General features: G+C 54.6%; 1 protein-coding gene and 1 long non-coding RNA gene across 7 annotated transcripts in view; one reads left to right on the forward strand and one right to left on the reverse strand.

Moving 5' to 3' along the window:
• Positions 1 to 2336: 2336 nt before the first annotated feature.
• Positions 2337 to 5820, reverse strand: LOC144616378 (uncharacterized). The gene is made up of 3 exons (XR_013555619.2): positions 4244 to 5820; positions 3606 to 3742; positions 2337 to 2691 (listed from the first exon to the last, which is right to left on the reverse strand). It is a non-coding gene; the product is annotated as an uncharacterized LOC144616378 (long non-coding RNA).
• Positions 5821 to 5969: 149 nt separating this feature from the next.
• FOXP4 (forkhead box P4) overlaps positions 5970 to 22112 on the forward strand; it is a 50736-nt gene continuing 34593 nt past the window's right edge. For all 6 annotated transcript variants that reach the window (XM_060615482.3, XM_060615477.3, XM_060615480.3 and 3 more), the window contains exon 1: positions 5970 to 6416. The gene's annotated coding sequence lies outside the window, so the exon portion shown is untranslated. The remainder of the gene's footprint in view (positions 6417 to 22112) is intronic.

The following is a 22112-nucleotide window of genomic DNA, read 5'->3' on the forward strand; positions in this document are numbered from 1 at the left end:
AGTTCTACAACCAACCCCCAGCCGATGCCTTCAGGGCACCAACTTGCTCTGCAGTGTATCAGGCTTTTTTTTCTTTAAGCTCTGCTCTAAAGTATCTAATCATAATAAAATGCAATCAACAAGCATTTACTGTGCACGTACTATGCAAAACACACTGTGCTGGGTGCAACAGGAAATTCCAAAATGACTACAATTGTAAGCTGCTGACCTCAGTTTCTTATGTAGTTGGAGAGATGAGGCATAAATGATTAAACAGTTAACAAACAACAGAATGTGTTACAAGTTCTTAGGTGCTTACTGAATAAAAGTTAGCCAACAAGGCATTGTAACAGGAGCGCGGAAGGGGAGAGGGAAGGAGGTGCAAGCCGGACAGGTAATCAAGGAATAACAACCCAGCTCCAATCTACCCAGTGCTGAGACTGAGAAGCCCACGTGACTTACACCATGCCTCCCCACCTCTCTGCCTGATCATGTGTCTCTCCATTCAGCAGCTGAAAAAACCCAGTAACCCCCCACCGGCCCCTCAGCTTTGGGATTTCAGGCTAGAAAGTGACAGAATTGGGATTAAAATCCAAGCGTCTTCACAAGGAAGGAAATCATGGGGCAGCTCCCAAAGGGGATGAAGGGAGAAGGGGTTCTGTCCTCTGAGCCTGCTCCTTGCCTTGTCACCAGGCACACCCCTTCTTCCGTGAATGGCAGGGTGCCATGCACAGGGGAGGGGAAGGGCAATGGGTGTGCTCCTGGTGTGTGTCCTGCTCTATCCCTCCAGGGAAATCTCTCCACAGAGAAGTCTCATTTGACCCAAAGACACTGTGTTCTAATTGATGGAAAATTGTCCACTGCTTGTCAAGTTATTGTTCATTTCCTGGTCCTTAATGACTGATTTTCCACCAATTAGCCTAGAGTCCCATGCCCGCCACCCTATGGACAAGGCCCAAGTCTCTGAGTCCCTAAAAGTGACTGCAGGGGGCCCTACAAATATCTCCCAGGGCCCAGGCACGCGGCCAGCCTAGCACCAAGCAGGGCAACTGGGTTCCGCCCCCAGTCCTAAGTGCCCTCCACCTCATAGCCCCTTGGGATGGTTCCCCACACAGTGCATGGTCCTCTACTCAGGGCAATATGGTAAACTGATAAAGCTTTCCACCCCCCCCCCACCCCAGGGCTAGGAGCCTCCCTTAAGGGGTGTGTGTGTGTGTCTAGAGAGTGTCTTGAGGGTTCCTGGCACAGTTCATTAAGATATCAACCCTTAATGAAATATTTCTTTGTTTAAATCATCATTTATCTTGCGGAACAGAGGCCTTTGTGGCAAAGGAAAAGGCTGCCCCCTTCCATCCCTCCCCCACCTCCACCCAGCACGGACCCAGGGTCTTTCTGAGTCAGAAAGACTGGGAAGCAGGGTGGGGAGGAGCAGCTGGGAAATGAGGAGGGGAGAAGATTCCAGAGTGGAGGAACCACAGGCGGAAAGGGGAACAACTTGATTGAGCAGGAGGCAAAGGAGGAAAGAGAAACAGAAGGCTCTGGGGGTGGGATGGGGGAGGGGAGGTGGACACAGAAGGAAGCCCACTGCAGTGTGACCACAATGGCCAAAGGTTGGAAACAACTCAACTGTCCATCACTGGGAGGCTGGGCAAGGAAACCAGGGCACCTGCTAGAGTGGAATGCTCTCCACCAGCCTTTTCAATGATTGACCTAGAGATACATGTAGCAAACCTAAATTAATCTCCCCAGCATGGAGTTCAGTACTAAACACCAAGAACAAAAAGTAAAAGCAAGGAGCAGAAAGATACCTTCTATTTAAAATTTCATGATACCCAAGCGACACTAAATGATGAATAGTATAAAACTTAATTTGGGAGGGATCCCTCCAACTGCAAGGAAGTGGCTACCTCTGGCAAGGGAAGGATAGAGAAAGACTAAAAGGGATATGGAGAGGTCCTCAATTCTAACAGCAACAATGCTGAAGCTTTTTAGTTGAGCATGAAGAAAGGCACACAAATCAGAAGGACACATCAGCTCAAGTAATTTTCACACAGTGAACAGAACCGTGCCACCAACTCCCAAATCCAAAAAACCCAGAACAGGGGCATCTGGGTGGCTCGGTCAGTGGAGCCTCCGATTCTTGATTTCGGCTCAGGTCATGATCTCACGGTGTGTGGGTTTGAGCCCCGTGATGGGCTCTGTGCTGACAGCTCAGAGCCTGGAGCCTGCTTCAGATTCTGTGTCTCCCTCTCTCTCTGCCCCTCCCCACTCGCGCGTGCTCTCTCTCTCTCTAATAAACATAAAAAAAAAACAAACTCAGAACATGCCCATGCCCAGATCCCCCACCCCCCCACCCCGGAACCCCTTTGTACCCTCTCCCAGTCATGTCCCCTCTCTCCTGAGTTCTAATGTTATCAATCCGACCAATTTTTGAATTTCAGATAAATGGATTCACACTGGCTGCTTTCTCTTACGGCTTGTCTTGTTCTTATGCACAACATTCTGTGCATGAGATTCCTCCACGGTGCTGTGCGTGGCAATGGCTTATTCATTCTCCTTGCCAAGTACTCGCCCGTGTATGAGAATACCCTGATACGTCTACTTATCGCAGTGCTGCTGGGCACATGCTTGTGTATGTCTTCTGGTGAACATGTCTGCATTTTAGGACTGGAGTTGCCGTGTTAGGCTGGAAAGTTTAATTCCGCAATAAGGCTGAGGGAAAAAAAGTTAAGACCCAGTCGGTCAGATGAACGGAAACATCAAGTATCTGGGCCTAGATGTGTTGGGACTGTGGGATTAACGAGAATACTATTTTTGGACACACACCCACCACCACGCAGGAGCGTCAGGCTGGTATGAGGAATGAGCTCACCCACTAGCCCACTTCATCCCCACAACAGGGAGGCAGTGGACCCCGGGGGAGGAGCTTCTGCTTGGGAGCAGGAAGATCTGGGAGCCCACCCCTGTTGCAATACCTCCCAGCTGTGTGGCGTGGGGCAAGTTGCTTGACCTCTCTGAACCTCAAGTCCCTCACTTATAAAATGAGAAGAGCCACCATGTCTGGGGTGATAGAGGTCAAAAGCATGTGAGTCAAGTGGCTGGCATGCAGCCAGCAGCTAGTAAGGATCAACGGCTGTTATATGCATGATGTGCATTTTTGTGAGGTCGGAATTCTGCATTTGTAGGTGAGGAAACTGGGATTTACAAAAGGGAAAGGGAGCATTTGTGGAAAGCTGGATGATTTGCCCGTGCCCTTTCCTGCCAACCACCTAAGGAGCCATTCTCTCAGTGTTGTGGACGAGGAAACTAAGGCCCAGACATAACGTAACTTGCCCGGGTTACACTGCTGGCAAAGACAGAGGCTGAAGTTCAACCCAAGGCCGCCTCACACCAGCCCAATCTGAAGCCAGCTCCAGGCTCTGAGCTGTGAGCACAGAGCCCGACGCAGGGCTTGAACCCACGAACCGAACCGTGAGATCATGACCTGAGCCGAGGTCAGCTGCTTAACTGACTGAGCCACCCAGGCGCCCCCAAGGGCTACTCTTTTGAACCTTTTCTCAGAGCTCTTGTACCAGAAGGAAAAGCTTTGAACTGGCTGCTTTGATTTCACGGTGTTAATTCTGTACCTTTTTCTGGTGAGGCCTCGCCTTCCTCACCAAAATGCCCTTTAGGGGAGGATAACACAGGATCTTTGCCTCTCTCGTGTCCCTAATGTGACTCACAGGGTGCTGGAAACTGAGCTGGCCTGGAGATGACCAGTAACCTGAAATGAAAGCCAAAACAACCCAGGGAACTCTGTTGGGGCAAGGGAGCCCGTGTGGGAGGTACAGAGGGCTGCTGCAAGAAAGCCATGTGGAAAGGACTTGTTGGGGCTGAGAGCCAGAAAAGAGGTGGAGAAGCCCACCCCACCTCCCCTCTGCAAAAATCCCTTCTTTTCCATTGAAAGTCCTGAGATGTCACCGCACCCCAAGCCTCTGCAAAAATGATGAGAAGGAGGCCTGAGGGGCACGGCCACTGCCCAGCTGGGCTTACACGAGGGCCTGCCAACCCCACGCCTGGCCCAGACCTGTCCACCCATCCTGACTCCCACCAGAGCTGAATCCCCATGGAAGATAAATTGGATCACGTTATCAAGAGCTTCCTTCCTCCGCAACCGCACTCCTCCTCAGGTAAGACCCGAGCAGTACTGTTCTAGAAGCTTCCGTGAGGTTCTTCCCTGTCCTCATGGAAGCGGCTCCGGTTGGAATCCTGCTTCACCACTTACCAGCTCTGTAAGCCTGGGCAGGTGACTTCATCTTTCCGTGCCTCAGCTTTCTCCTCTGTAAAATGGGCATGACGGCACTATCCACCTCATCAGGTTATTGAGAAGATGACACATGTCTTCTGCCTGGCCTGTGGCAGGACTCGAACGTTTGCTGTGGTTATTGCTACTGCCATGGCTGCGCTGGGAAGGACACTGTGGCGCTCACATGAATGACCCTTAGAACACTCCTTCCAACAATCTCACACCTAGATACCTGATGGTTCCAGCTGGACCTAAATATGCCCATCACGCCCACACAGCAAGGCAAATACATAGGATTCTGGACCTGGACAGGCACCACTAACTTACAACTACTTCTGACTATTTGTACCCAACAGAAGAGGGATGGAATAATTGATGAACAACCCAAAAGGGAGCCTCCTCTCCTGAGATCCTTTTCTTCCAAGCCCCTTTGGAAAGACTTTCTCCTCCGAGAAATCCTTCTCTCCCCAGGCCACAGGACTGACTTACCATGAGGACCCCCAGCTCACATTCCACAGGGGCCTCAATGTGCCTGCCCTATCTCCACCTGCCTCCTGTGATTTGGACTAGGAGAGCCTTCAAGAACCACCGTCTTCCTGCCCTCCTCCCGCAGCAAGGCCCTCCCTCCGTTGCTCACGGGCACTCCTTGAAGATCTCTGGGGGCGTCCTTCACCTCTCCCCACGCGCAACACGGAGACAGACAGGAGATGTTTGGGGGGTGGAAGATTTATTCAGATTTCCACGGGTCTCTGAGCAGAGCGGCTGCTACCAGCAAACCCTTCTGCGTTGGAATTCGGGCCTTTCCCCATCTGGACTCCCCCCACCCCCTCCCTGCCCCCACCGAAACCCAACACACGCCACTGCCTCCACCACTGTCTCTCCAGCCCCCCACCCCACCCTTCCAGCCCCCCAGGCAAAGGCTCTGCGCTGAGCTTTGTTTGTAATCTAATTTGCCCGGATAACTGCCTCGACTTTGCACCTCGCTTCTCCCGCGTGTATCCGGCTTTGGGCCCCTTCTTCACCGGTTCGCAGAGCACTTTCTGGGAAATTCCCCTTCCGGAAAGGGAGTCAGCGCTCGCCGGGGGTGAGCGTTCACAAAGCCCAGAAGGAGCCTCCCCGCCTCCCCCACCCCCGGGTCAGAAAGCTCACCTCCAGCCCCCACGCAGTGGCGAGCAGGAAGGAGGCCAGGAAGAACCCGGGCCGACACCGGCCCCGGGCTCCGAGCCCCCGGCCACTCCCCGCGCCGAGCGCAGCCCGCTGGGAACCAATGAACCGTGTGGGAGCAGGGCTCGGCCGTACCTCCAGACTCCAGGGAAAAGCTGGGGTTTGCCAAGCGCGCCACAGGATTCGCGAGGGCAGAGAGGATCCCTGGGGTCTCTCCACCTCCCGCCTTTCTCAGGTCCGCAGTCCCGTGTCTTCTCCCCAAGTCCCCACTTTCCTTCCCCTAAAGTTCGCTCCACGTGGTGTTCTCTCGCCCGCCGCGGCGGCCTGGCCGGGTGAAAGCGGCTGCACCTGCTTTAGGCGAATTATGGTAGCGCTAGAAGTTGGTCTCCCCTCCCTCCGCCGCTCGCTTGCTCCCTCCTCCTCGGCTCTCCGCGCGCTCCCTCCTTCCCCCTCCACCCCGCGTCCCCCGCCCCCTCCCGCCCCGCCCGCGCGCCGCCCGCTCGCAGCCACTCGCAGCCCGGGCTCAGTCGCAGCCCCTCGGAGTCCAGAGCCGGCCGCCCCTGCGGACCGGACAGCGCGGCCCGCGGCCGGGACGGAGCCCCCAGCCCGCGAGGAGGGCGCGGCGCAGGCGGCGGCGGCGCGGCGGGGAGGAGCCCGGGCCGGAACCAGGGCTGGGCCGGGGGCGGGGACGCCGGGGTCCCGGAGCCCCGGAGCCGGAGCGAGCGAACGAGCGTCGCGGGAGGATCGGGAAGGAGGAGCACCGCCGGAGCGAGCCGAGCTGCCCACAAAGTGCGATGCCCCGGCGGGGCTAAGGCGCGCGGCGGCCGGCGCGGCGCGGAGGGAGGACGCCCGGGAGCTGCGCGGCGCCGGGCGGCGCGGAGGGGCAGCCCCAGCGGGCGGCGGCGGGCCCGGGCTGCGACCCGAGCGAGCCCCATGCCCCGCGCGGGCTGACGGGCCGGAGCCCGCACGGAGCGGCCGGGCCGGACAGGTAGGTGGCGGGCCGAGCCCGGGGACGCGGGTGGGGGCTGGGCTGGCGACCAGACCAACTCCCTAGCTCGTGCACTCTCTCCCCGCTCACTGGCTCACTTTGTGTTTGCAAACTGCCCGCCGGAGACGCGCCGGGCGCCGGGAGGAGCCGGGCCCAGGCCGGCGCACTTTGTTCCAGCCGGGGCCGGCTGCGGCGCCCTGACCCCGCGCCGCCACCACACCCCGCCCCCGGCCCGGGCCCCCGCGGCCCAGAGCCGCCTTGGGAACAGGTGGGGGCTGCTGCGCGGCGGCGGGAGGTGGGGGCAGCCGGAGGTCGGCTGGGGCGGGGGTGCTGGCTGGAAAGGCTACTGAGGCCCGTCCTTCCCCCCCAGAATCTGGGCCCCGCCCCCTCCCGGCCTGGCCGCTGGGAGTGGGGTGTAAGGGGGCGCGACCCCCCCCCCCCCCGGTCCCCCCACCGAGTCAAACAAAGAGTACTTCCCGGCCCGGACTTTCCAGAGCTGGGGAGGGAAGTGGTAGCGCCAGCTCCCCCAACCCCAGTCTGTCCAGCACTCCCCGAGACGCGCCGGAGGCAGATGGGGGGGGGGGGGACCTCGGTGGCACCCGCCGCGTCGCCTCGAGTGAGAGGCAGACTTGTTTTTCTTGGGGTCGCACCTTGGAGGCTCCGGGGCCAGTCAACCCCTTTTCTCCATCGCTCGGTCAGCTCGGAGATTGAGCGGAAAACTTCTTGGGGACTTGAGAACGTCTGGAAACGGCCCCCGTGATTTTGTGCGCCTGTGCTGGAGGGCGGGGGACGGACCCGGCAGATACCTTTATTCACCGCATTTAGGGAGAACCACCCCCACCCCCCCCTCGACCTCACCATGGTGGGGAGAAAGGGAGGATGGCAGCAGGGTTCTTTCCAGGGAAGAGGGTTCCCAAGTGACCAAGCCCAAGCGGGACGACCCCCCCCCCCCCCCCCACGGACGCCTCTCTTTGACCGGCGGTCACCCCGTGGCGCTCTGGCCTCGCGCTCCCCATCAACGCCAAACAAACTAACTTGGAGCTGAGCCCGGGCAAAGCCTGTGGCGCTAGAATGCGGGGCTCCCTGACCGACCCGGGGTCCCGGCCTCCCCGGCAAAGAACGGTGTGATTTCGCGGGACGCGGATTCTGAGACAGAGGCCCTAACAGCTGCGGATTCCTTCTCTACAATTGGGACACCTCGTGAACACGTCCGCGTCTCACCCAGACTATCTAGGTTGGGGGAAGATGATATGGGCATGCGGCCCCCCTGAGCCTGCAGAGCGACCGGCTCATCCCTTTTGCACCCCCGCTTCTCTTGCCAACCCCCGCCTGGTGGATTTCCTCCCTCACTGGGCGCCTGGGGTTTAAGGCGTCTGGAGATCACCGCGTGCCTCGCACCCTAGCACCGGGTCTCCCTGCGGATTGGCCGCGGAGGCTGGAGCAGGGGTTCAGGTGGGGACCTGAAAGAGCAAACCGGAATATGAAGCTGTCACGCAGTGGGGGTGGGGGGGTTCCTGAGAAAGCCCAGGAGCGTTTTGGCCAATGCGGGTTTTTACTTGAACTTCAACATCTTTATCCCCCGGCTTAAAGCACCACCTGGATTGTCCCAGGGTGAGCTGTGTTGGGTCTGGGATTAAGGCCCCAGGAGTGAAGCTTGAGAGGCAGCTTGGGGTTGGAGCCAGAGACTGGCCAGGGTGCGCCATCTCCCACGCAGGAAGAAGGGGCAACCTGCCCTCTATATGGCGTGTAGCTGCTAGAGGGTTTGACCAGTCCCACCGGGCAAACGGAGTGGGTAACCCAGGCTTGAACCCAGAAACTCACTTTCAGCAGAGAACTGGGACTGAACGCTTCCATGCTGAGCATTTCAAGCCCCTGAGTGTCTCTCCTGGTGAGCTAGCGGGTGGTCGCAGGGGCCGGAAGGCAGGGATGGCAGTGTCTCCAATGCCCCCCAGAGAGAGACATTGGCTTCAGACAGCCCCTATCCCAGACAAGCCTCGCATGCTACCCCCGCAGAAAATTGCTTTGGGGATGGGGGAAGTCTGCAGGCTGGCTTTGTTTTGTTTTAAACTTAAGAAACTTTGTCTTGCCGGGGGTTCTGGGGCTCTTCGTCACCTGGCAGGCTGGAGGGAGGGTCCTGAGACTGTTGTAGGCACCTGAACAGCTTGCTTGCTCTGGCTACCTTAGATCTGAGCCTCTCAAAAGCAGGGATGTGCCCTGGGGCTGGGGGGGGGGGGCGGATTCCCTATGGGGTGTTAACCACTCTTGTCAACGGGGCAAGGTAGCATGGGGAGGAAGCGATGCTGTGGGTGCCCTGTCCCCCAGACATACTCAGGACCCCAATAGGATCTGAATCTCCTCCCAGACCCTCCGGCCACTACCTTACCCTGGTCCCAGCCTTAGCACTAAGTTAGGGGAGACCACAGGAACCTTCTTCTTTGGCACTAAGCCGTTGGGTCTCTGGGTGGGGTTTTCTATCCTTCTTCCAATCCTGGGCAGGTTTCCCAGGACTTATAGAATTGGGGAACCACTGAGTCCTGGGGAGAGAAAGGTCTGACACCAGTGCTGGGGTATGCCAGGGGTAGGGGCAGGTTGGGCTCAACTTGTGACAGCCCCTGTCCCTTTGTGGGGGTGCCCTTCTCACACCTACACACCAACACCCCCACCCCCTTTCCTCCGCCTTTGGCCAGAAACTTCCTTTCTGGCTGCCGGCAGGTAGGTCCCTTCTTGCCAGGAATGTGCATATCCTGCTGGGCCCCTACTCCAAACACACCTCTTCCTTAGGGGGAAGAAAGCCAGAGGACGTGGGGGTGGGGGGCTTCCTTCGATGCAGTAATACCCTAAGTGTTTGCTGAGCCCCCCTACTCTGTCCGGCAGGTCCCAGGCTGGGCACTAGAGTGCCCAAGCCGTGAAGGCTGGGGTCTGCTCTCTGATCCTCATATTGTCAGGGTAGGACAGACAGGTAAGATATCACATCAGGGAGAGGAGAGTGGGAGCAGGGTGTCTGTTTCAGAGGAGAGGTGTGAGACGTGAGGGGAAGGAGGGGTCATTTCCTCAAGAAGACTTCCCTGCTCCGCCAGCGGCCCGGTCTGGCAATGGCTGCACCCGCCTTTCCTACATCCTAACCCTTCACTACACCACCCCACCGCGTTGGTGGTTTGCTTGTCTCTCCAGCTGAAATCCAGGCCCCTCCACGCCTATCCTGAGCACAGTGTCTTTACTTTCCTACTAGCCTCAACTGTGCAAAATACTAATTTCTTCTACCCAAGGAGCTCCACGCCATGTCCCTTCACGATCTTAGAACTCTCCCAGCTTCCCTAGACCAAGGCCAGGCAGATGCCACTTTTGACAGGATTCCATTGGCTGAAATGGTTTCCTTGGACTTGGTTCCAGAACTCTGGATCCCAGGGCAAGGAACTCAGGGCCTGCCCAGGGCAGACCATGGGTCAGAGTGGAAAAGGCTTTGGAACTGGCCAGCAGTGACGGGACTCTGGGGAACTCAATTAAGCTCTTGGAACCTCAGTTTGCTTATGTGTAAAGTGGGTCAATAATATCCACCTTAGAGGATCCTTTTGGGAGTCGAACGGGAGAGTGTATGTAAAGTCTGTACCACGGTGCCTGGCACATGGTAGCGCTGACCAACGGTGACTTTTATCATTAGATTCCCAGCACCGCCAGCCTGCACAGCGGACAGCATGTTGGAATTGCTTGAGTTTTAACCTCCATCTCATGGGCTGGGAAAATGAAGCCCAGAGAGAAGAAGCAACTTGTCTGATGTTCCACAGCGAGTTAGTGGTGAAGCTGGCAATAAAATATGGGGCTCCCAACTCCTGGTGCAGCCAGTACAGCTTGGGGCTCTGCCGTGGGGAAGGGAGAAAGGAGGGGATGCGGAGGGCCTGTCAACTCCCCCCTCACTCCTTTACAAACTCAGGCCTGGGCCGCCCCTCTCCCCACCGGTGACAAGGCTATGTTCTCTTCTCCTGCCTTCCCTTTAAGCGGGGAGGGTCTAGGTTCAGAATCTGGCATTTCCCACCCACACACAACCCTGGAACAGTCCAGTCATACATTACCCCCCACCCCCCACCATGCCCTTTTAAGGTGCTCATAGAGACAAATAAGAAACGGGAGGGAGAATTCCCCCGGGGTGTAGAGGAGGAAAAATGGCTGGCACCAGGAGACTTCTGGGGCTTGGAACCCTAGCCTACACAGTCTTCTGGAAGGCAAGTTTGGCCACCCATCTGAGATCAATTTGGGACCTACTATGGATGGATCATCTCAAAGAAGCAAAAAGAAACTTCAACTTAAAGCTTCTGGCTTTTTGCACTGCCTTACTGGATTGTCCATGGGAACGCATACCTTCTTTACCCATTGCCAGTCCCACCTTGCCAGGATCACAGCAGGAAGGAACCCTGTGACTCCAAACCTTGTGGCTGCCGATGCAGTGGTCTGGGCAGGTCCCTCAGGAGTCTGAGCTCGGGGCATGCCTGCCTGAGCTAGAAATCTAGAGCTCCCAGCACAGAAAGTGCGCATGTAGACAGGGCCATGGGATGTTGGGCTGTGAGACCAAGCATCCTGTGCCTTGAGGGGGCCATCCAGGCCTGGGTCTCGTGGAGGCCTTCCTTCCCTCGATCCTTGTCCCAAATCTCCTCCTTTCCGGGCCTTTGCCAGGCTGTCCCTCAGTCCAGGGCCTCCCAACACCTTCTCCCCACCCTGACCAGAACCATGCAGCCTGGGCCCAGAATCTCAGTAGCTCTGCTGACCTCACCGGTCATCCTGTGCCCATCCTCTGCCCAGCTGGAGCCTCTAGAGCTGGGACCTGAGGGCCATTGGGCTCACTGGTGGTACTGGACAGAGGTAAATAATGTTTTCTCTCCCACTCAGAACTGATTCCAGTGGCACCTGACCTGGGCTGCCGGGCAAATGGGGGTGAGACGGTGGGTTTTCCTCAGACAGTAAGAGTGGAGTGGGTAGAATAGCGATTCTCTGGCATTTGTTCAAGGTAGGTGGAAGTTACCTAGAATTCTCACTGACAGCAAAGGAGGGACAAATGATGGTGACTAAGAAGGCAGGTGACTCAGGGAGTCCTGGTCTCCACAAACATTGTGGAGCACTTACTGTGTGCAGTGGCAAGCAAGAGGGTCGAGGGGAAGAGGTTTAATTAGAGGTGACTCGGTCCGTGGCAACTTGGAAAATCAGAAATGGAGCAGGTGCCCCAGGGCTGATCTTGCAGATAGGGACTGTTGTGCTCTGGCCCTGATGCCCCCCAGGGGCAGCCGGCTGCCTGCCTGCGTTGGCCTGGGAGAGCCCTCAGGAGGGCTGCACTGTGTGAAGGGGAACTGGAGTGGGGGTGGGTGGGAGAGGGGGGCGCCCATTCTTATTTCCTCAACCCAGTGAGCTCCCTCCGATTGGGTCCCCCAGCTCTGGAGCCCACCCTTCCGGGAGACGGAGGCTGAAAGAAAGTGGTCCAAAAAAAGGGTAGCAGTGTACTTCCTCCTTTCCTTCAAAAGTGCCCTGGGCAGATGTGCATTCGCACCCTGCAAGGAAGGGTGTGCGCAAATCTGGGGAGAGATTTGGGGGAGAGGTTGAATGGCAGGATTTGTGGGACACCCAGGGAGTGGCTGCAGCTGTAAGCACTTAGGGAGCAAAGTCGGAGCGCTGGAGAAGCTCCCTATCTTCTCAAGGCTTCCACACCACTGGATCAGAGCAGGAGGCGCTTGGGAAGGTGGGGTCTTGTTAAGGATGTAGAGTTGGTCCTCTTGGGAGAATCCCTCCTTTAGGAAGCCTCCAGGATATCCGCCCCACCCCCCACAACCCCTGAGAGCCAGGGCTACTGGTCTCCCCGCCCCAGCTCAGCACGCTTGCTTTGGGTTGCTTGCCTCCCCAGCCTTTTCCTGAGCTTCTGCGAGCGCATCAGTGCAAGTTGCAGGAAGCTCCTTAATCTCTTAGACCTGAGCTCGGAGATGCAGCATGGAGAAAGAGCCTGGGGCACGGGGCCCACTCCACCCAGGGCCTGGGGGTCTAGGGAACGTTGGGAGGGGGGCTGCTTGTCTTTTAGCCACTGGGAGGGCGGCCTGTGCCCGTGTGCTGCACTCTACTCTCTTGGCGATTGACTTCGCAGGTCTGGGTGATAAACAAGGTCTGGATTCACCAGTCGTCACACTGCTACCAGTTTCCTAATTCTAAGACCTTAGGCATGGCCAACTTCTCTCTGGGCCTCGGCTTTCCTAACTGCACAGAGGACGAGGGATCGATCACCTGTGGGCTCCTCTCCCGGGCCTCTGCAGGCCGAAACTGCGGGTTGGGCATCGGGCAGAGAAGAGACTGGAAGGTCTCAGTGCACTCCCCCTTTGTTCCCGCGCCCGGAGCCTACTGCCTCTGCCACTCTTTCCCAAAAGGGGCGCTATGGAACATGGGGCAGGCGACCCGAGGCCCAGCCAGGTCTCCTCCTTCCCAATTAGTCAGTGGAGCCTGATTAAAAGGGGGTGCTGCCCGCCCCCCCTCCTGCCCGATCTCCATCGACGAGATTTCCCTTCATCAGAATCTCACATCCTCCAGAAATTAATTTGATGCCTCTTGTTATCAATTAATTGAATCTCGTTGGGAGAGAGAGCTCAGCAAGGCAGGCTGCAGCTTGGCCCTTGTATGCCGCCGTTCTGCCCTCCCCCTCACATCAGGACAGCCTCCCCCCCCCCCCCCCCATTTCTCTGTTTCTGCCTTGCTTTTATTCCACTTATTTTCTAAAACCACCGCTGGGAACCCTTTTGCCCAGTTTGGCTTGGATGGTACCCATGGACTGGACACTCCCTGGGCTTCACCCTTTCTGAGCTGGGGAGGGGGATAGGTCCTCTCTCCTGGGCCCTGTTCCACCCCTCCTTAAATCAACAAAACCTCACCCTTTGGGAATTTGGCCCTGACCCTGACCCTGACCCTGTGCACTCCGGGGGCTGCTGGTGAGAAACTTGGAGAGGAGGACTGGGGGAGGGAGAACTAGGGACAGACTCCAAGGAGCCTCTCCCACTAGACACCCACACCCTAGATGGGGGAGGGGACACTGGAGGACCAGGCTAGGGACATGTCAGCCATCAGGATTTTGTTCATTCATCTTTTTTTAGAAGAGGCAGTTAGGAGCTATTGCCCCTGCTAGAGCCGATCACTGTAGGGGGCGAGGGCACAGATGTGTGCTACCTCCTGGCTGCCCAAGAGCTGAGGCAGGCATCTGAAGGAACAAGAAGGTAAATGGAAGATGAAGGAGGAAGGTTCTAGAAGACATCCTGATCTGGGAGGGGGCTGTGGCAGGTACAGGGTACAACTAAGTGGTCACCAGACCCTGACTGAGGAGCCGGGCCTTGCCATTTCACATACTTTCTTGTTCTGATCCTCATAACACCCCTGAGAGATCCTCTAGGCAGTGATACACGTTACTCTCAATTGGCGAGTGAGGGACCCGGGGCTAGAGTGGAAATGTAACTTGCCCAGGGCCACATAGTTACCTGGAACCTGCCTGTCTGGAATGCTGGCCACAAGGGCCGAGGTCACAAATTGACTAACTTTACCCCCTATGAGTTTTTTGTTGGCCCACACAAAGTTTATTACAATGGCACATTTCACATAAATATCCCCACTTTAGCCTCTTTTGAAAAACCAGAACCCTGTCAACAGTCAGCCTGCATTTCTGGGTGTGGTAAGGACAGACTGGGATTGAGTGCCCTGCACTTCTCACCTGCCCTCCTAGGTGACCAGCCTTGCCCCTGAGGGCATTTTGGTTAGTAGTTCTGTCTTGGAGATTTCACCTGTCTTCAGTATTCTTCGAGGAAGAGCTGGGGGAAGGGGGGTGGTCTCCGAGACTCTGCAAGCTCTCTACTAGAGCTCAGAGAAGACCTTTAAGGACACCCTGACCCCAATCGAATTCCCACACACCTGTTAAAAACGGATGGTGGGGGACAATTGTCCTGTTTTCTACCATGGCGGGAATTATAGGGTCTTGTGTCTCCAGGAGCCTGTTTGAAGCTAAAACCAGCCCATCCCCGCCCAGGTGAGCCTGTCTGTGAAAGTCATCATCACCCTCTTCCCTGTCCCCCAAACTTATTTACTTTTTGTTGGGGAGAGGGGAGACTCTCTTCCAAGAATGGAATCTCAGGTGGGGACTAGAGAAGAACTACACATAAGTCACCTTTCTGGAACTCATTTGGAACAGGGAAAGAGGTGAGGAAGGATGCTGAATCTTATGTATTCGGATGTGGCTGTGTTTTAGATGCCCCTTGAGTTGGTACCCAAGATCCCTGTAAATGCCACACCTAAATATCGTGAGGGGAGACAGAGAGAGGGCCCAGGGCCTGTCAGGGACAGGTTAGGCCTAAAGCAGTCAAGGCCCCAGGAAGGGCCAGACCAGTGATCTGTCCCAGGCTGGCCAGAGCCCCTCCTTTGCTCACGGGAGCCCCCTGGTGCCAAGGGCACTACCAGAACCAGGCTCCAGATGGCCACTCAGGCCCTGGATGAGTCGCCCCCACCCCTTCACCAGCAGGCCCCCCCACGTAAGACGTCACTATTTAATTAGCCATCTCTGATTAACCAAACTTGGCATTCGGCTTCTCTTGCCCTCATCTTTCCCAGCTCCGAATCAATGGCTTTGATATGCTAATTAGGGAGTAATTTAATTTCAAAAGGCCGCAATTAACAAGGGTGTTGTGGACATGCTGTAGTTAAGCGGAGTAATCTAATTTGCATTAGTAACAAGCAGGGACTAATTAGAAGCTTAATTAGACACTTAGATGGCTCTTATGTTTACTTTCTTAATGAGATGGAGTGGGATCTTTGGTTCTCTTTCTTTTTTCTTTCTTTCTTCCCCTTTTTTTTTTCATTGTTAATTCTTCCTCTTGGTCTGGTTGTAGAAAGGAGTGCTGAGGGAGGCCACCTTGCTAGGGCCTGGTGGAAGCATTTTAGGGCCAGAGCCAGGGGAGAAAGTCCACTGTGCAGGGGTGGGTGGGTGGCAGTGGTGAGGAAAGGTTCACATCCCAGGGAGGTTGCAGAGTGACTGCCCCAAGCGAGGCTTGCGGCTTCTGAGGTGGGAGTCAGGAGAAGAGCACTGGTTTGGGAGTCAGAAGAGCTGTAGGGTTTCAGTTTGGCTCAGACTTCTAGCAGCCAGGTGACCTCGTCAAGTCACTAGGCATCTTCAAAGAATGGTTCCTTCGTCCGTCAAATGCATGCCAGATTGTATGAAGAGGGGAGATGACAGGGGTGTGGGAAAGGGCTTCCAAGGACTCTGTGAGTGGAATGGTTGTTATTAAAATAAAATAGAGTCACAAATTGTGTGCCCAGGCTTCACTTCCTTGTGACTCAGCTTAGAAGTCACCTCCCACCAGAGGAGCCTTCCCAGAGTATCCCCATTCCCTCCAGGCACCCATAGCCAGCCCGCCCACCCCCCCCACCCCCCCCCCCCCCGTGTCAATTTAACATAACATTTGTAAAGTTGTGTGTTGTATAGAGCAGAGGTTCTCAACCCTGGCTGCAGTTGAAGTTTAGAATACTTGGAAAAGATTTTAAAATTATCCACGCCTGGGTCCCACACCCCAGAGTCCAATTTAATTGATCCAGGGTGGAGCCTAGGTACTGTTTTTGTTTTGTTGTTGTTGTTTTAACACCCTGTTTGCCTGCATGTCTCCCTTTCTCCTCCACCAACTGGTAAGCCCCCCAAAAGCAAGGGCTGTGCTTTCTTCCCTCCATATGCCCAGACCCCCCTGTGTTCAGAGGGCCACCAGCCAGCTGTACCCTGTAAACTCACCCAGACTTGACAGTGTTGCATTTTGAGAACTTTATACAGGATCTGAGAGTCTTCTGGAGACAGACCTGAGGAAAATGGAGGGAAAATGCTGAAAAGGTGAGGGGCTTATAAGTCCTCCAGGATATGGGTGCATTGCTGAAGGGAGGATAAAATTGGTACCAAGTTTTTGGACATCAAGTGGGGAACAAATGCATTAACAGCCTTAAAAAGAGGCAGTTCTACCTAAACATGTATTGTAAACAAATAGTTAGAAATGTAGAGTATTCCGTTCACAGAAGGGTGTTTATTGCAGAGTCATAGTAAAAAAAAAAAAAAATTGGTAACGGTCTAGATATCCAACTCTGGGCGATTGGCTAACTAAGTTCTGGAACACGCAGCCCATTCGAGCAACTATGTGGCCACTAAAAACTGTTGCTTAAAATATTTGATGTCATGTGGAAATGGTTATGATAGTAAGTGGTGAGTGGAAAAATAGGAAAATTCAAACCATGTACAGATTATGACCCCAATTTCACTTTTTAAATGTTTATATGCCAAAGAGGGTGAACACGAAGAGAAGGGGTAGATCCCAAAAGGCCAGCTCCCTGGGTGGCAGAATTATGGGTATGACTTTTTTTTCTTTGTACTTTTTTTTTCCCCCCCTCTTCAAAATTTTCTACCAAATTGTTACTTTTACGATTGGGAAATAAAGTTATTTGAAACTCGGAGAACTTGGAACAGCCCAGGATGGCAGCTCACCTTCCAAATCACAGAGGCTCGTTGCCGCCTTTTAGAGAGGCATGTCCTCACCCTGCCACCTGCACGAAGCTCCTCGGGCCCTGAAGTTTTGTGCTGAGAGGTTGAATGGTCGCTAACATTGGGGCAGGTGGCTGCTAGTGTGTCATTTAGGGAGAGTCGCGAAGGACAGGCAGGACATGGGCTTGGAGAGGGGTTAAGCTTTTTCTGGAACCCAGGAGAGCCCCCATCTTCTTGGGGGGAATTGGCTTAGTCAGAAAGCCAGGCAGTGATGAGACTCACATCATCCTTCTCTGGTTTGGGGACCCATTTTGGAACTATAGAGACATTCTCACCCATGGGCCCTACCTCACTTTCCTCAAATGCTGAACCAAGAGCTGTGGTAAGGGGATGGGCTCATAATCCATAGCCCACTCAGAGTTGAGTTGTAGCAGGTCCTTCTGGGCCCCCATAATTATACTAACTACCCTTCTCTGAATGCCTTCTTCCTGCGGTGTATTTTATTTGATATCACAGCAACCCTGAAAGGAAGGCTTATTGGTATTAGCCCCAAATCAGGAAACCAAGGCTCAGACTGGTGACCTCACTGCTCAGTGCTCTCATTACAAAGATAATAAGAGACGAGAAAAGGGCCAGCAGATAGGATGGCAAATGAGTGGCTAGCAAAGGAGGGCCAAGGCCAAAGGTGGCTGCCGCCTGAACGAACCCTCAGCTCTTCCGGTAGCCTGAGCCAGTAGGCCTTGGGGGCCTGAGCTGAATGAGGGAGGGAGATCCCGGGGCCTTTGGATGACAAATTGGGAAGGCATCCTTCAGTTACTTGTAAGGTCAGTGCTTATTGCTCTGAAAAGCCCTCTGCTTTATGTCCCTGACACAAGTAAGATCTGATAGTAGGACAGCTAGAAAAAAAGGCAAAGAGAGAAGGAAATATAAGCTGTCTTCATGCTCTGTTCCCTGTGGTACCCACGTCTTTTTATGTAATCTAGCAGTATGTCCATTTCAAGGACTTGTAGCTCTGGAGAAGTCTGAAACTGGCAACCTCTCTTATAAAAGAAGGGCCTTTGCATATGCTGTTTCCCCTGCATTCAGTGTACACTTCGCCTGGCCAACACCTACTCATCTCTCATTTCTGAGCATAAATGCCATTTCCTTAAAAAGAAGGCCTTCCTTGCGCCGCCCCCGCCCCGTTTAAATTAGATTCCCCTGTTTATTCCCTGTACTCAGCATTTGATAGAACCTACTTTATTTGAGCCTATCTATTTATTTGCGTCCTTATTTATCATCTGCCTCCCCTCAAGGGAACCATAAGCCCCAGCATAGAAGGTCTGCATATTCAGAGCATGGCACGCTGTAGGCGTTTACCTATATGTGGAACCAGTGAACGGATGGAGGGTCATTGCTGGTGAAATACGCCCCAGGCCATCCACTGGAAGAGAGAGAAGAAGAACTCCGTTCATGGCCAAAACTCTACTAGTGGCTAAATGTTCAAAATGACAAATGCCTGGGGCCCCTGGGTGGCCCAGTTGGTTAAGGGTCCGACTCTTGATTTTGGCTCAGGTCATGATCTCATGCTCTCTCTCAAAATAAATTTAAAAATTAAAAAAACAAAAGAAGGGGAAATTCTGGGAAAAAAAAGACAAATGCTAGATTTACCTAGTAAAAAGGGGTGCGGGGAGTAGGACCCCCGTTATTACAAGTTGCCCTCGAAGCATCTAGGACACTATGCTGGCCACTACTGTACTGGCTTGTTCAAGATTTTTTATTTTTTATTTTTTAAAAACTGTTTTTTAACATTTATTTATTTTTGAGAGAGCGTGAGCAGGGGAGGGGAAGAGAGGGAGACACAGAATCTGAAGCAGGCTCCAGGCGCTGAGCTGTCAGCACAGAGCCCGACGTGGGGCTTGAACCCACGAACCATGAGATCATGACCTGAGCCGAAGTCGGGCGACTGAGCCACCCAGGCACCCCTTGTTCAAGATTTTTAAACCTGCAAAGGGCAGGGACCAAATTCCAGGTTCCTTCCTGAAAAATAGATCCTCACTGTTTGTCTTCTTTTATTTTATTTTTTTTAAAGTAAGCTCTTTACCCATTGTGGGGCTCGAACTCACCACCCTGAGATCAAGAGTCACATGCTCCACCAACTGAGCCAGCCAGGTGCTGCCCTCAGTGTCTGTCTTAAGCAGGCACTAAATCCCTATTGAATGAATAAATGGCCTTGGAGATGGATCATCTCATTTTGGCCACCAGGCAGCTCATAAACTAAAGTCAGTGGCCATAATCCGGGACACCTGTCGTCTTGGATGAGCGGCCTCAACATTTAAGTGGAAACTTTTTAGAAATGAAAATTCTCAGGCTGGGTCCCAACCTACTGAATCAGAAACTCTGGGCCTGTGGCCCAGTAATCTGTGTTCTAACAAGCCCACCAAGGTAATTCTGATGCATTCAAGTTTGAGATCCTCTGGCTTAAGGTTTTGGTCCATTCGTTCTCCCTTTCTACTACCCAGTGACATTGTATTTTAAGAAGCTTCATCCGCCTTTTATTGCAATCTGCTTCCTGACCTTCCTTGGAAGCTGATAGGGGTGTACATTGTAAATAGATAGCTGCATCTAGTCTAGTTTTCCCCGTTATACAGAGGAGAAAAGAGGGGAATGAACTTGGCTCAAGTCACACAGCAAGTTGGTGATACAGACCTGGGGCTAAGATGCCGGGTTTCCCAACTTCCAGTCTCAGGCTTTCAGCTGTCTCTCCGCCTAGGTTATGGGTTTGCGGAGCGCTGGAAACCGTGTGTACTTATTTCATCTCAAACCGCCACCATTGCTATGGGTACAGGTTACCTGTGGTCACGCCCCCACCGGCTTTGCTCGGATTAAAGCTAGGAGTGCCTCCTCGGGCTGTCCAGCTGCGCGCATGCACGTGTGCGCTGGGGTCTGCCCCACCCCCTTCCCCCCCTCCCTCCCTCGCGGGTAAACTCCGGGCATCCATCAGTCTGTTAATTGCACTAATTAGAGATCGCGGAGGTGTTAATTGGAAAACCCTGGTATTGTGCCTGTTTGGGGAAGAAAACGTCAATAAAAATTAATTGATGAGTTGGCAGGGCGGGCGGCGCGGGTTCACGGCGAGGCACAGGGTGTCGTGGCAAATGTTACCGCTCAGATTAAGCGATTGTTAATTAAAAAGCTACGGTAATTAATACTCCCTTCACCATATGTGCCCGCGGGAAAGGCACAAAGGTTTCTCCGCGTGTGGGGCTCCCCGTCCCTCTTCGTCTCACCCCAAAACACCCTAGTCCTTGGGTTCTCCTTTTAGCCGCAAGGTGGGTAGAACTCGTCACTTCCGGCCTGGGAGGGGACAAGGCGGACCAGAAAAGTTACAAGGAGGCCTCCCTTGTTAAGTGCCCCCTGGGGTTCTTCGAAGGGCCACGAGCCTCAGGGGAAGTGGGAGCCCCCAGGGGCCCGCTGCCTCCCCCAGAGAGGAAGAGAAGGCTGCGGCTTTGACCCAGCTTCCTTCCTTCCGACAATGTCTGCGGGAGCTTCGGGGCCTGGCCCCAGGCTGAGGTGCCCGGGTTCCCCAAGGGGTTCCCTGAGAGAAAGGAGACAGGGAGCTGCCTAAGGGCGGGACTAGAGAACCAGAGAGAAATCCTAGGCCACATAAAACAACCCAGCCTGAGTCGCTTTCCCCTGCCCCCAACACGTGGTAGAAGAGGGGTCAGGGAAGGCGGAGGGTGGGGGATGAGGGCCCCATGTTTAGCGAATCCTAGAAAGATCTAATTTCCCCCTTACTTGCTGTGCGAAGGAAGAAAGACCAAACCAGTGACTTGGGCAAGGGGCAGTGACTTGCCCAAGGTCACAGAGCTGGCCCTTGAAACCAGATGGTCTCCTTCCCAGAGCTTCTCTCCTCATCTGCAGGTGTCTGCTGCTCTTTGCTGAGGAAACAGGTGACTGGGGGAGGAGTGTGTGGAGAGAGAGGGAAGGGCCAGAGTGAAAAAAGGAGGGGGCCCCCCACCCCATTACCAGAGGAGGAAGCTCAGGTCGACGTTGGGTGGAGCCCTTCTTTGGGCGAGGGACCACAGCTGTAATTCAAATGGACCCTTGGTGGCTCCCACCGGCCCTAGAACACTGTGGCTTCAGGTGCACCTGCTGGAAGAGGGAGTTTTACTCCTGGAGCTTCAAAGTTAGATAAGACCTTCAAGACCACCTCTCCATGCAGAGAGGGGGAAATTGAGCCCCAAAGGAGGAGGAAGGCAAAGGATTCACAGCTGGTTGTGGCTGAGCCCAGGCCCCTGCCTTCTCCTTAGCCAGAGTCCGGGCTCTCTGGGCATTGCTGTAAAGGCCTGCGTCTGCACCCTGTGCCTGGCTGTCTGGCCCTCTGAGCCTGCTCACCCACCGTGCAGGGAACACCCCAGTGCTGTTGGAATGCCCAGCGGAGAGATGGGCAGGAGGCATGAGGCTGCTGGTGTGCTCATCTTCAGAGGGCAGGGTGTCCCAGGGTAGAGGAGGTAAGGTTGCGGAGATACAGGGAACACGTGCAGGTTTGGGTGTATGTTGGTGGGCGGGTGGGAGCATGGAAGGAGGTGAAAGCCCCGGGAGAGGGCAGAGCGTGCCACATGGGAATTAATGCCATTCATACACCCTGCGGAAATGACTTTTCAAATGCATATAATCTCAAGCATGCAAATGAGAGGCTTGCTTCACCCTGTTTAATATGAATGATCGGCCCCTGAATAGCTATTATTACACGCCACATTGCAGCAATTATGTTGTTCACTGGGTGTCGCTCTGTTACCCACCCTCCCCCCCCCCCCATAAAAAGACGGAAAAGAAAGGGACACCTCTGTTAGGAGCCTCCTTCCTTTTTTCTCCCTTTTTCCAAACTTGCTGTCTGATCTACAACTTTATACTGTGTGTGTGCGTGAGTGTTGGAAGGGAGGGCACTCTCCTTTACCCCAGGGAAAGTGCTGGATTCTCTTTCCTTTCTCCTTTGCACACACACACACCCCTGAGGCTCTAGTCTTTGTCCCCTGGGGCCCAGGAGTTCTCAGATCTCAGAGAAGCTAGACTTGGAATCAAGGCAGGCAGCTGCTCTCCACCCCGAGCAGGGCCAGGATTGGGGGAGAGGAAGCAGAGTGGGCCTCTGCTGTCTCCCCATCCCCCTGATGTGTAGCTGGGGCCCAGGCCTGAGTGGGGGAAGG

This window comes from Panthera onca, chromosome B2, assembly GCF_046562875.1.
Source record: "Panthera onca isolate mPanOnc1 chromosome B2, mPanOnc1 haplotype 2, whole genome shotgun sequence".
In the NCBI taxonomy this organism is placed as follows: domain Eukaryota; kingdom Metazoa; phylum Chordata; class Mammalia; order Carnivora; family Felidae; genus Panthera; species Panthera onca.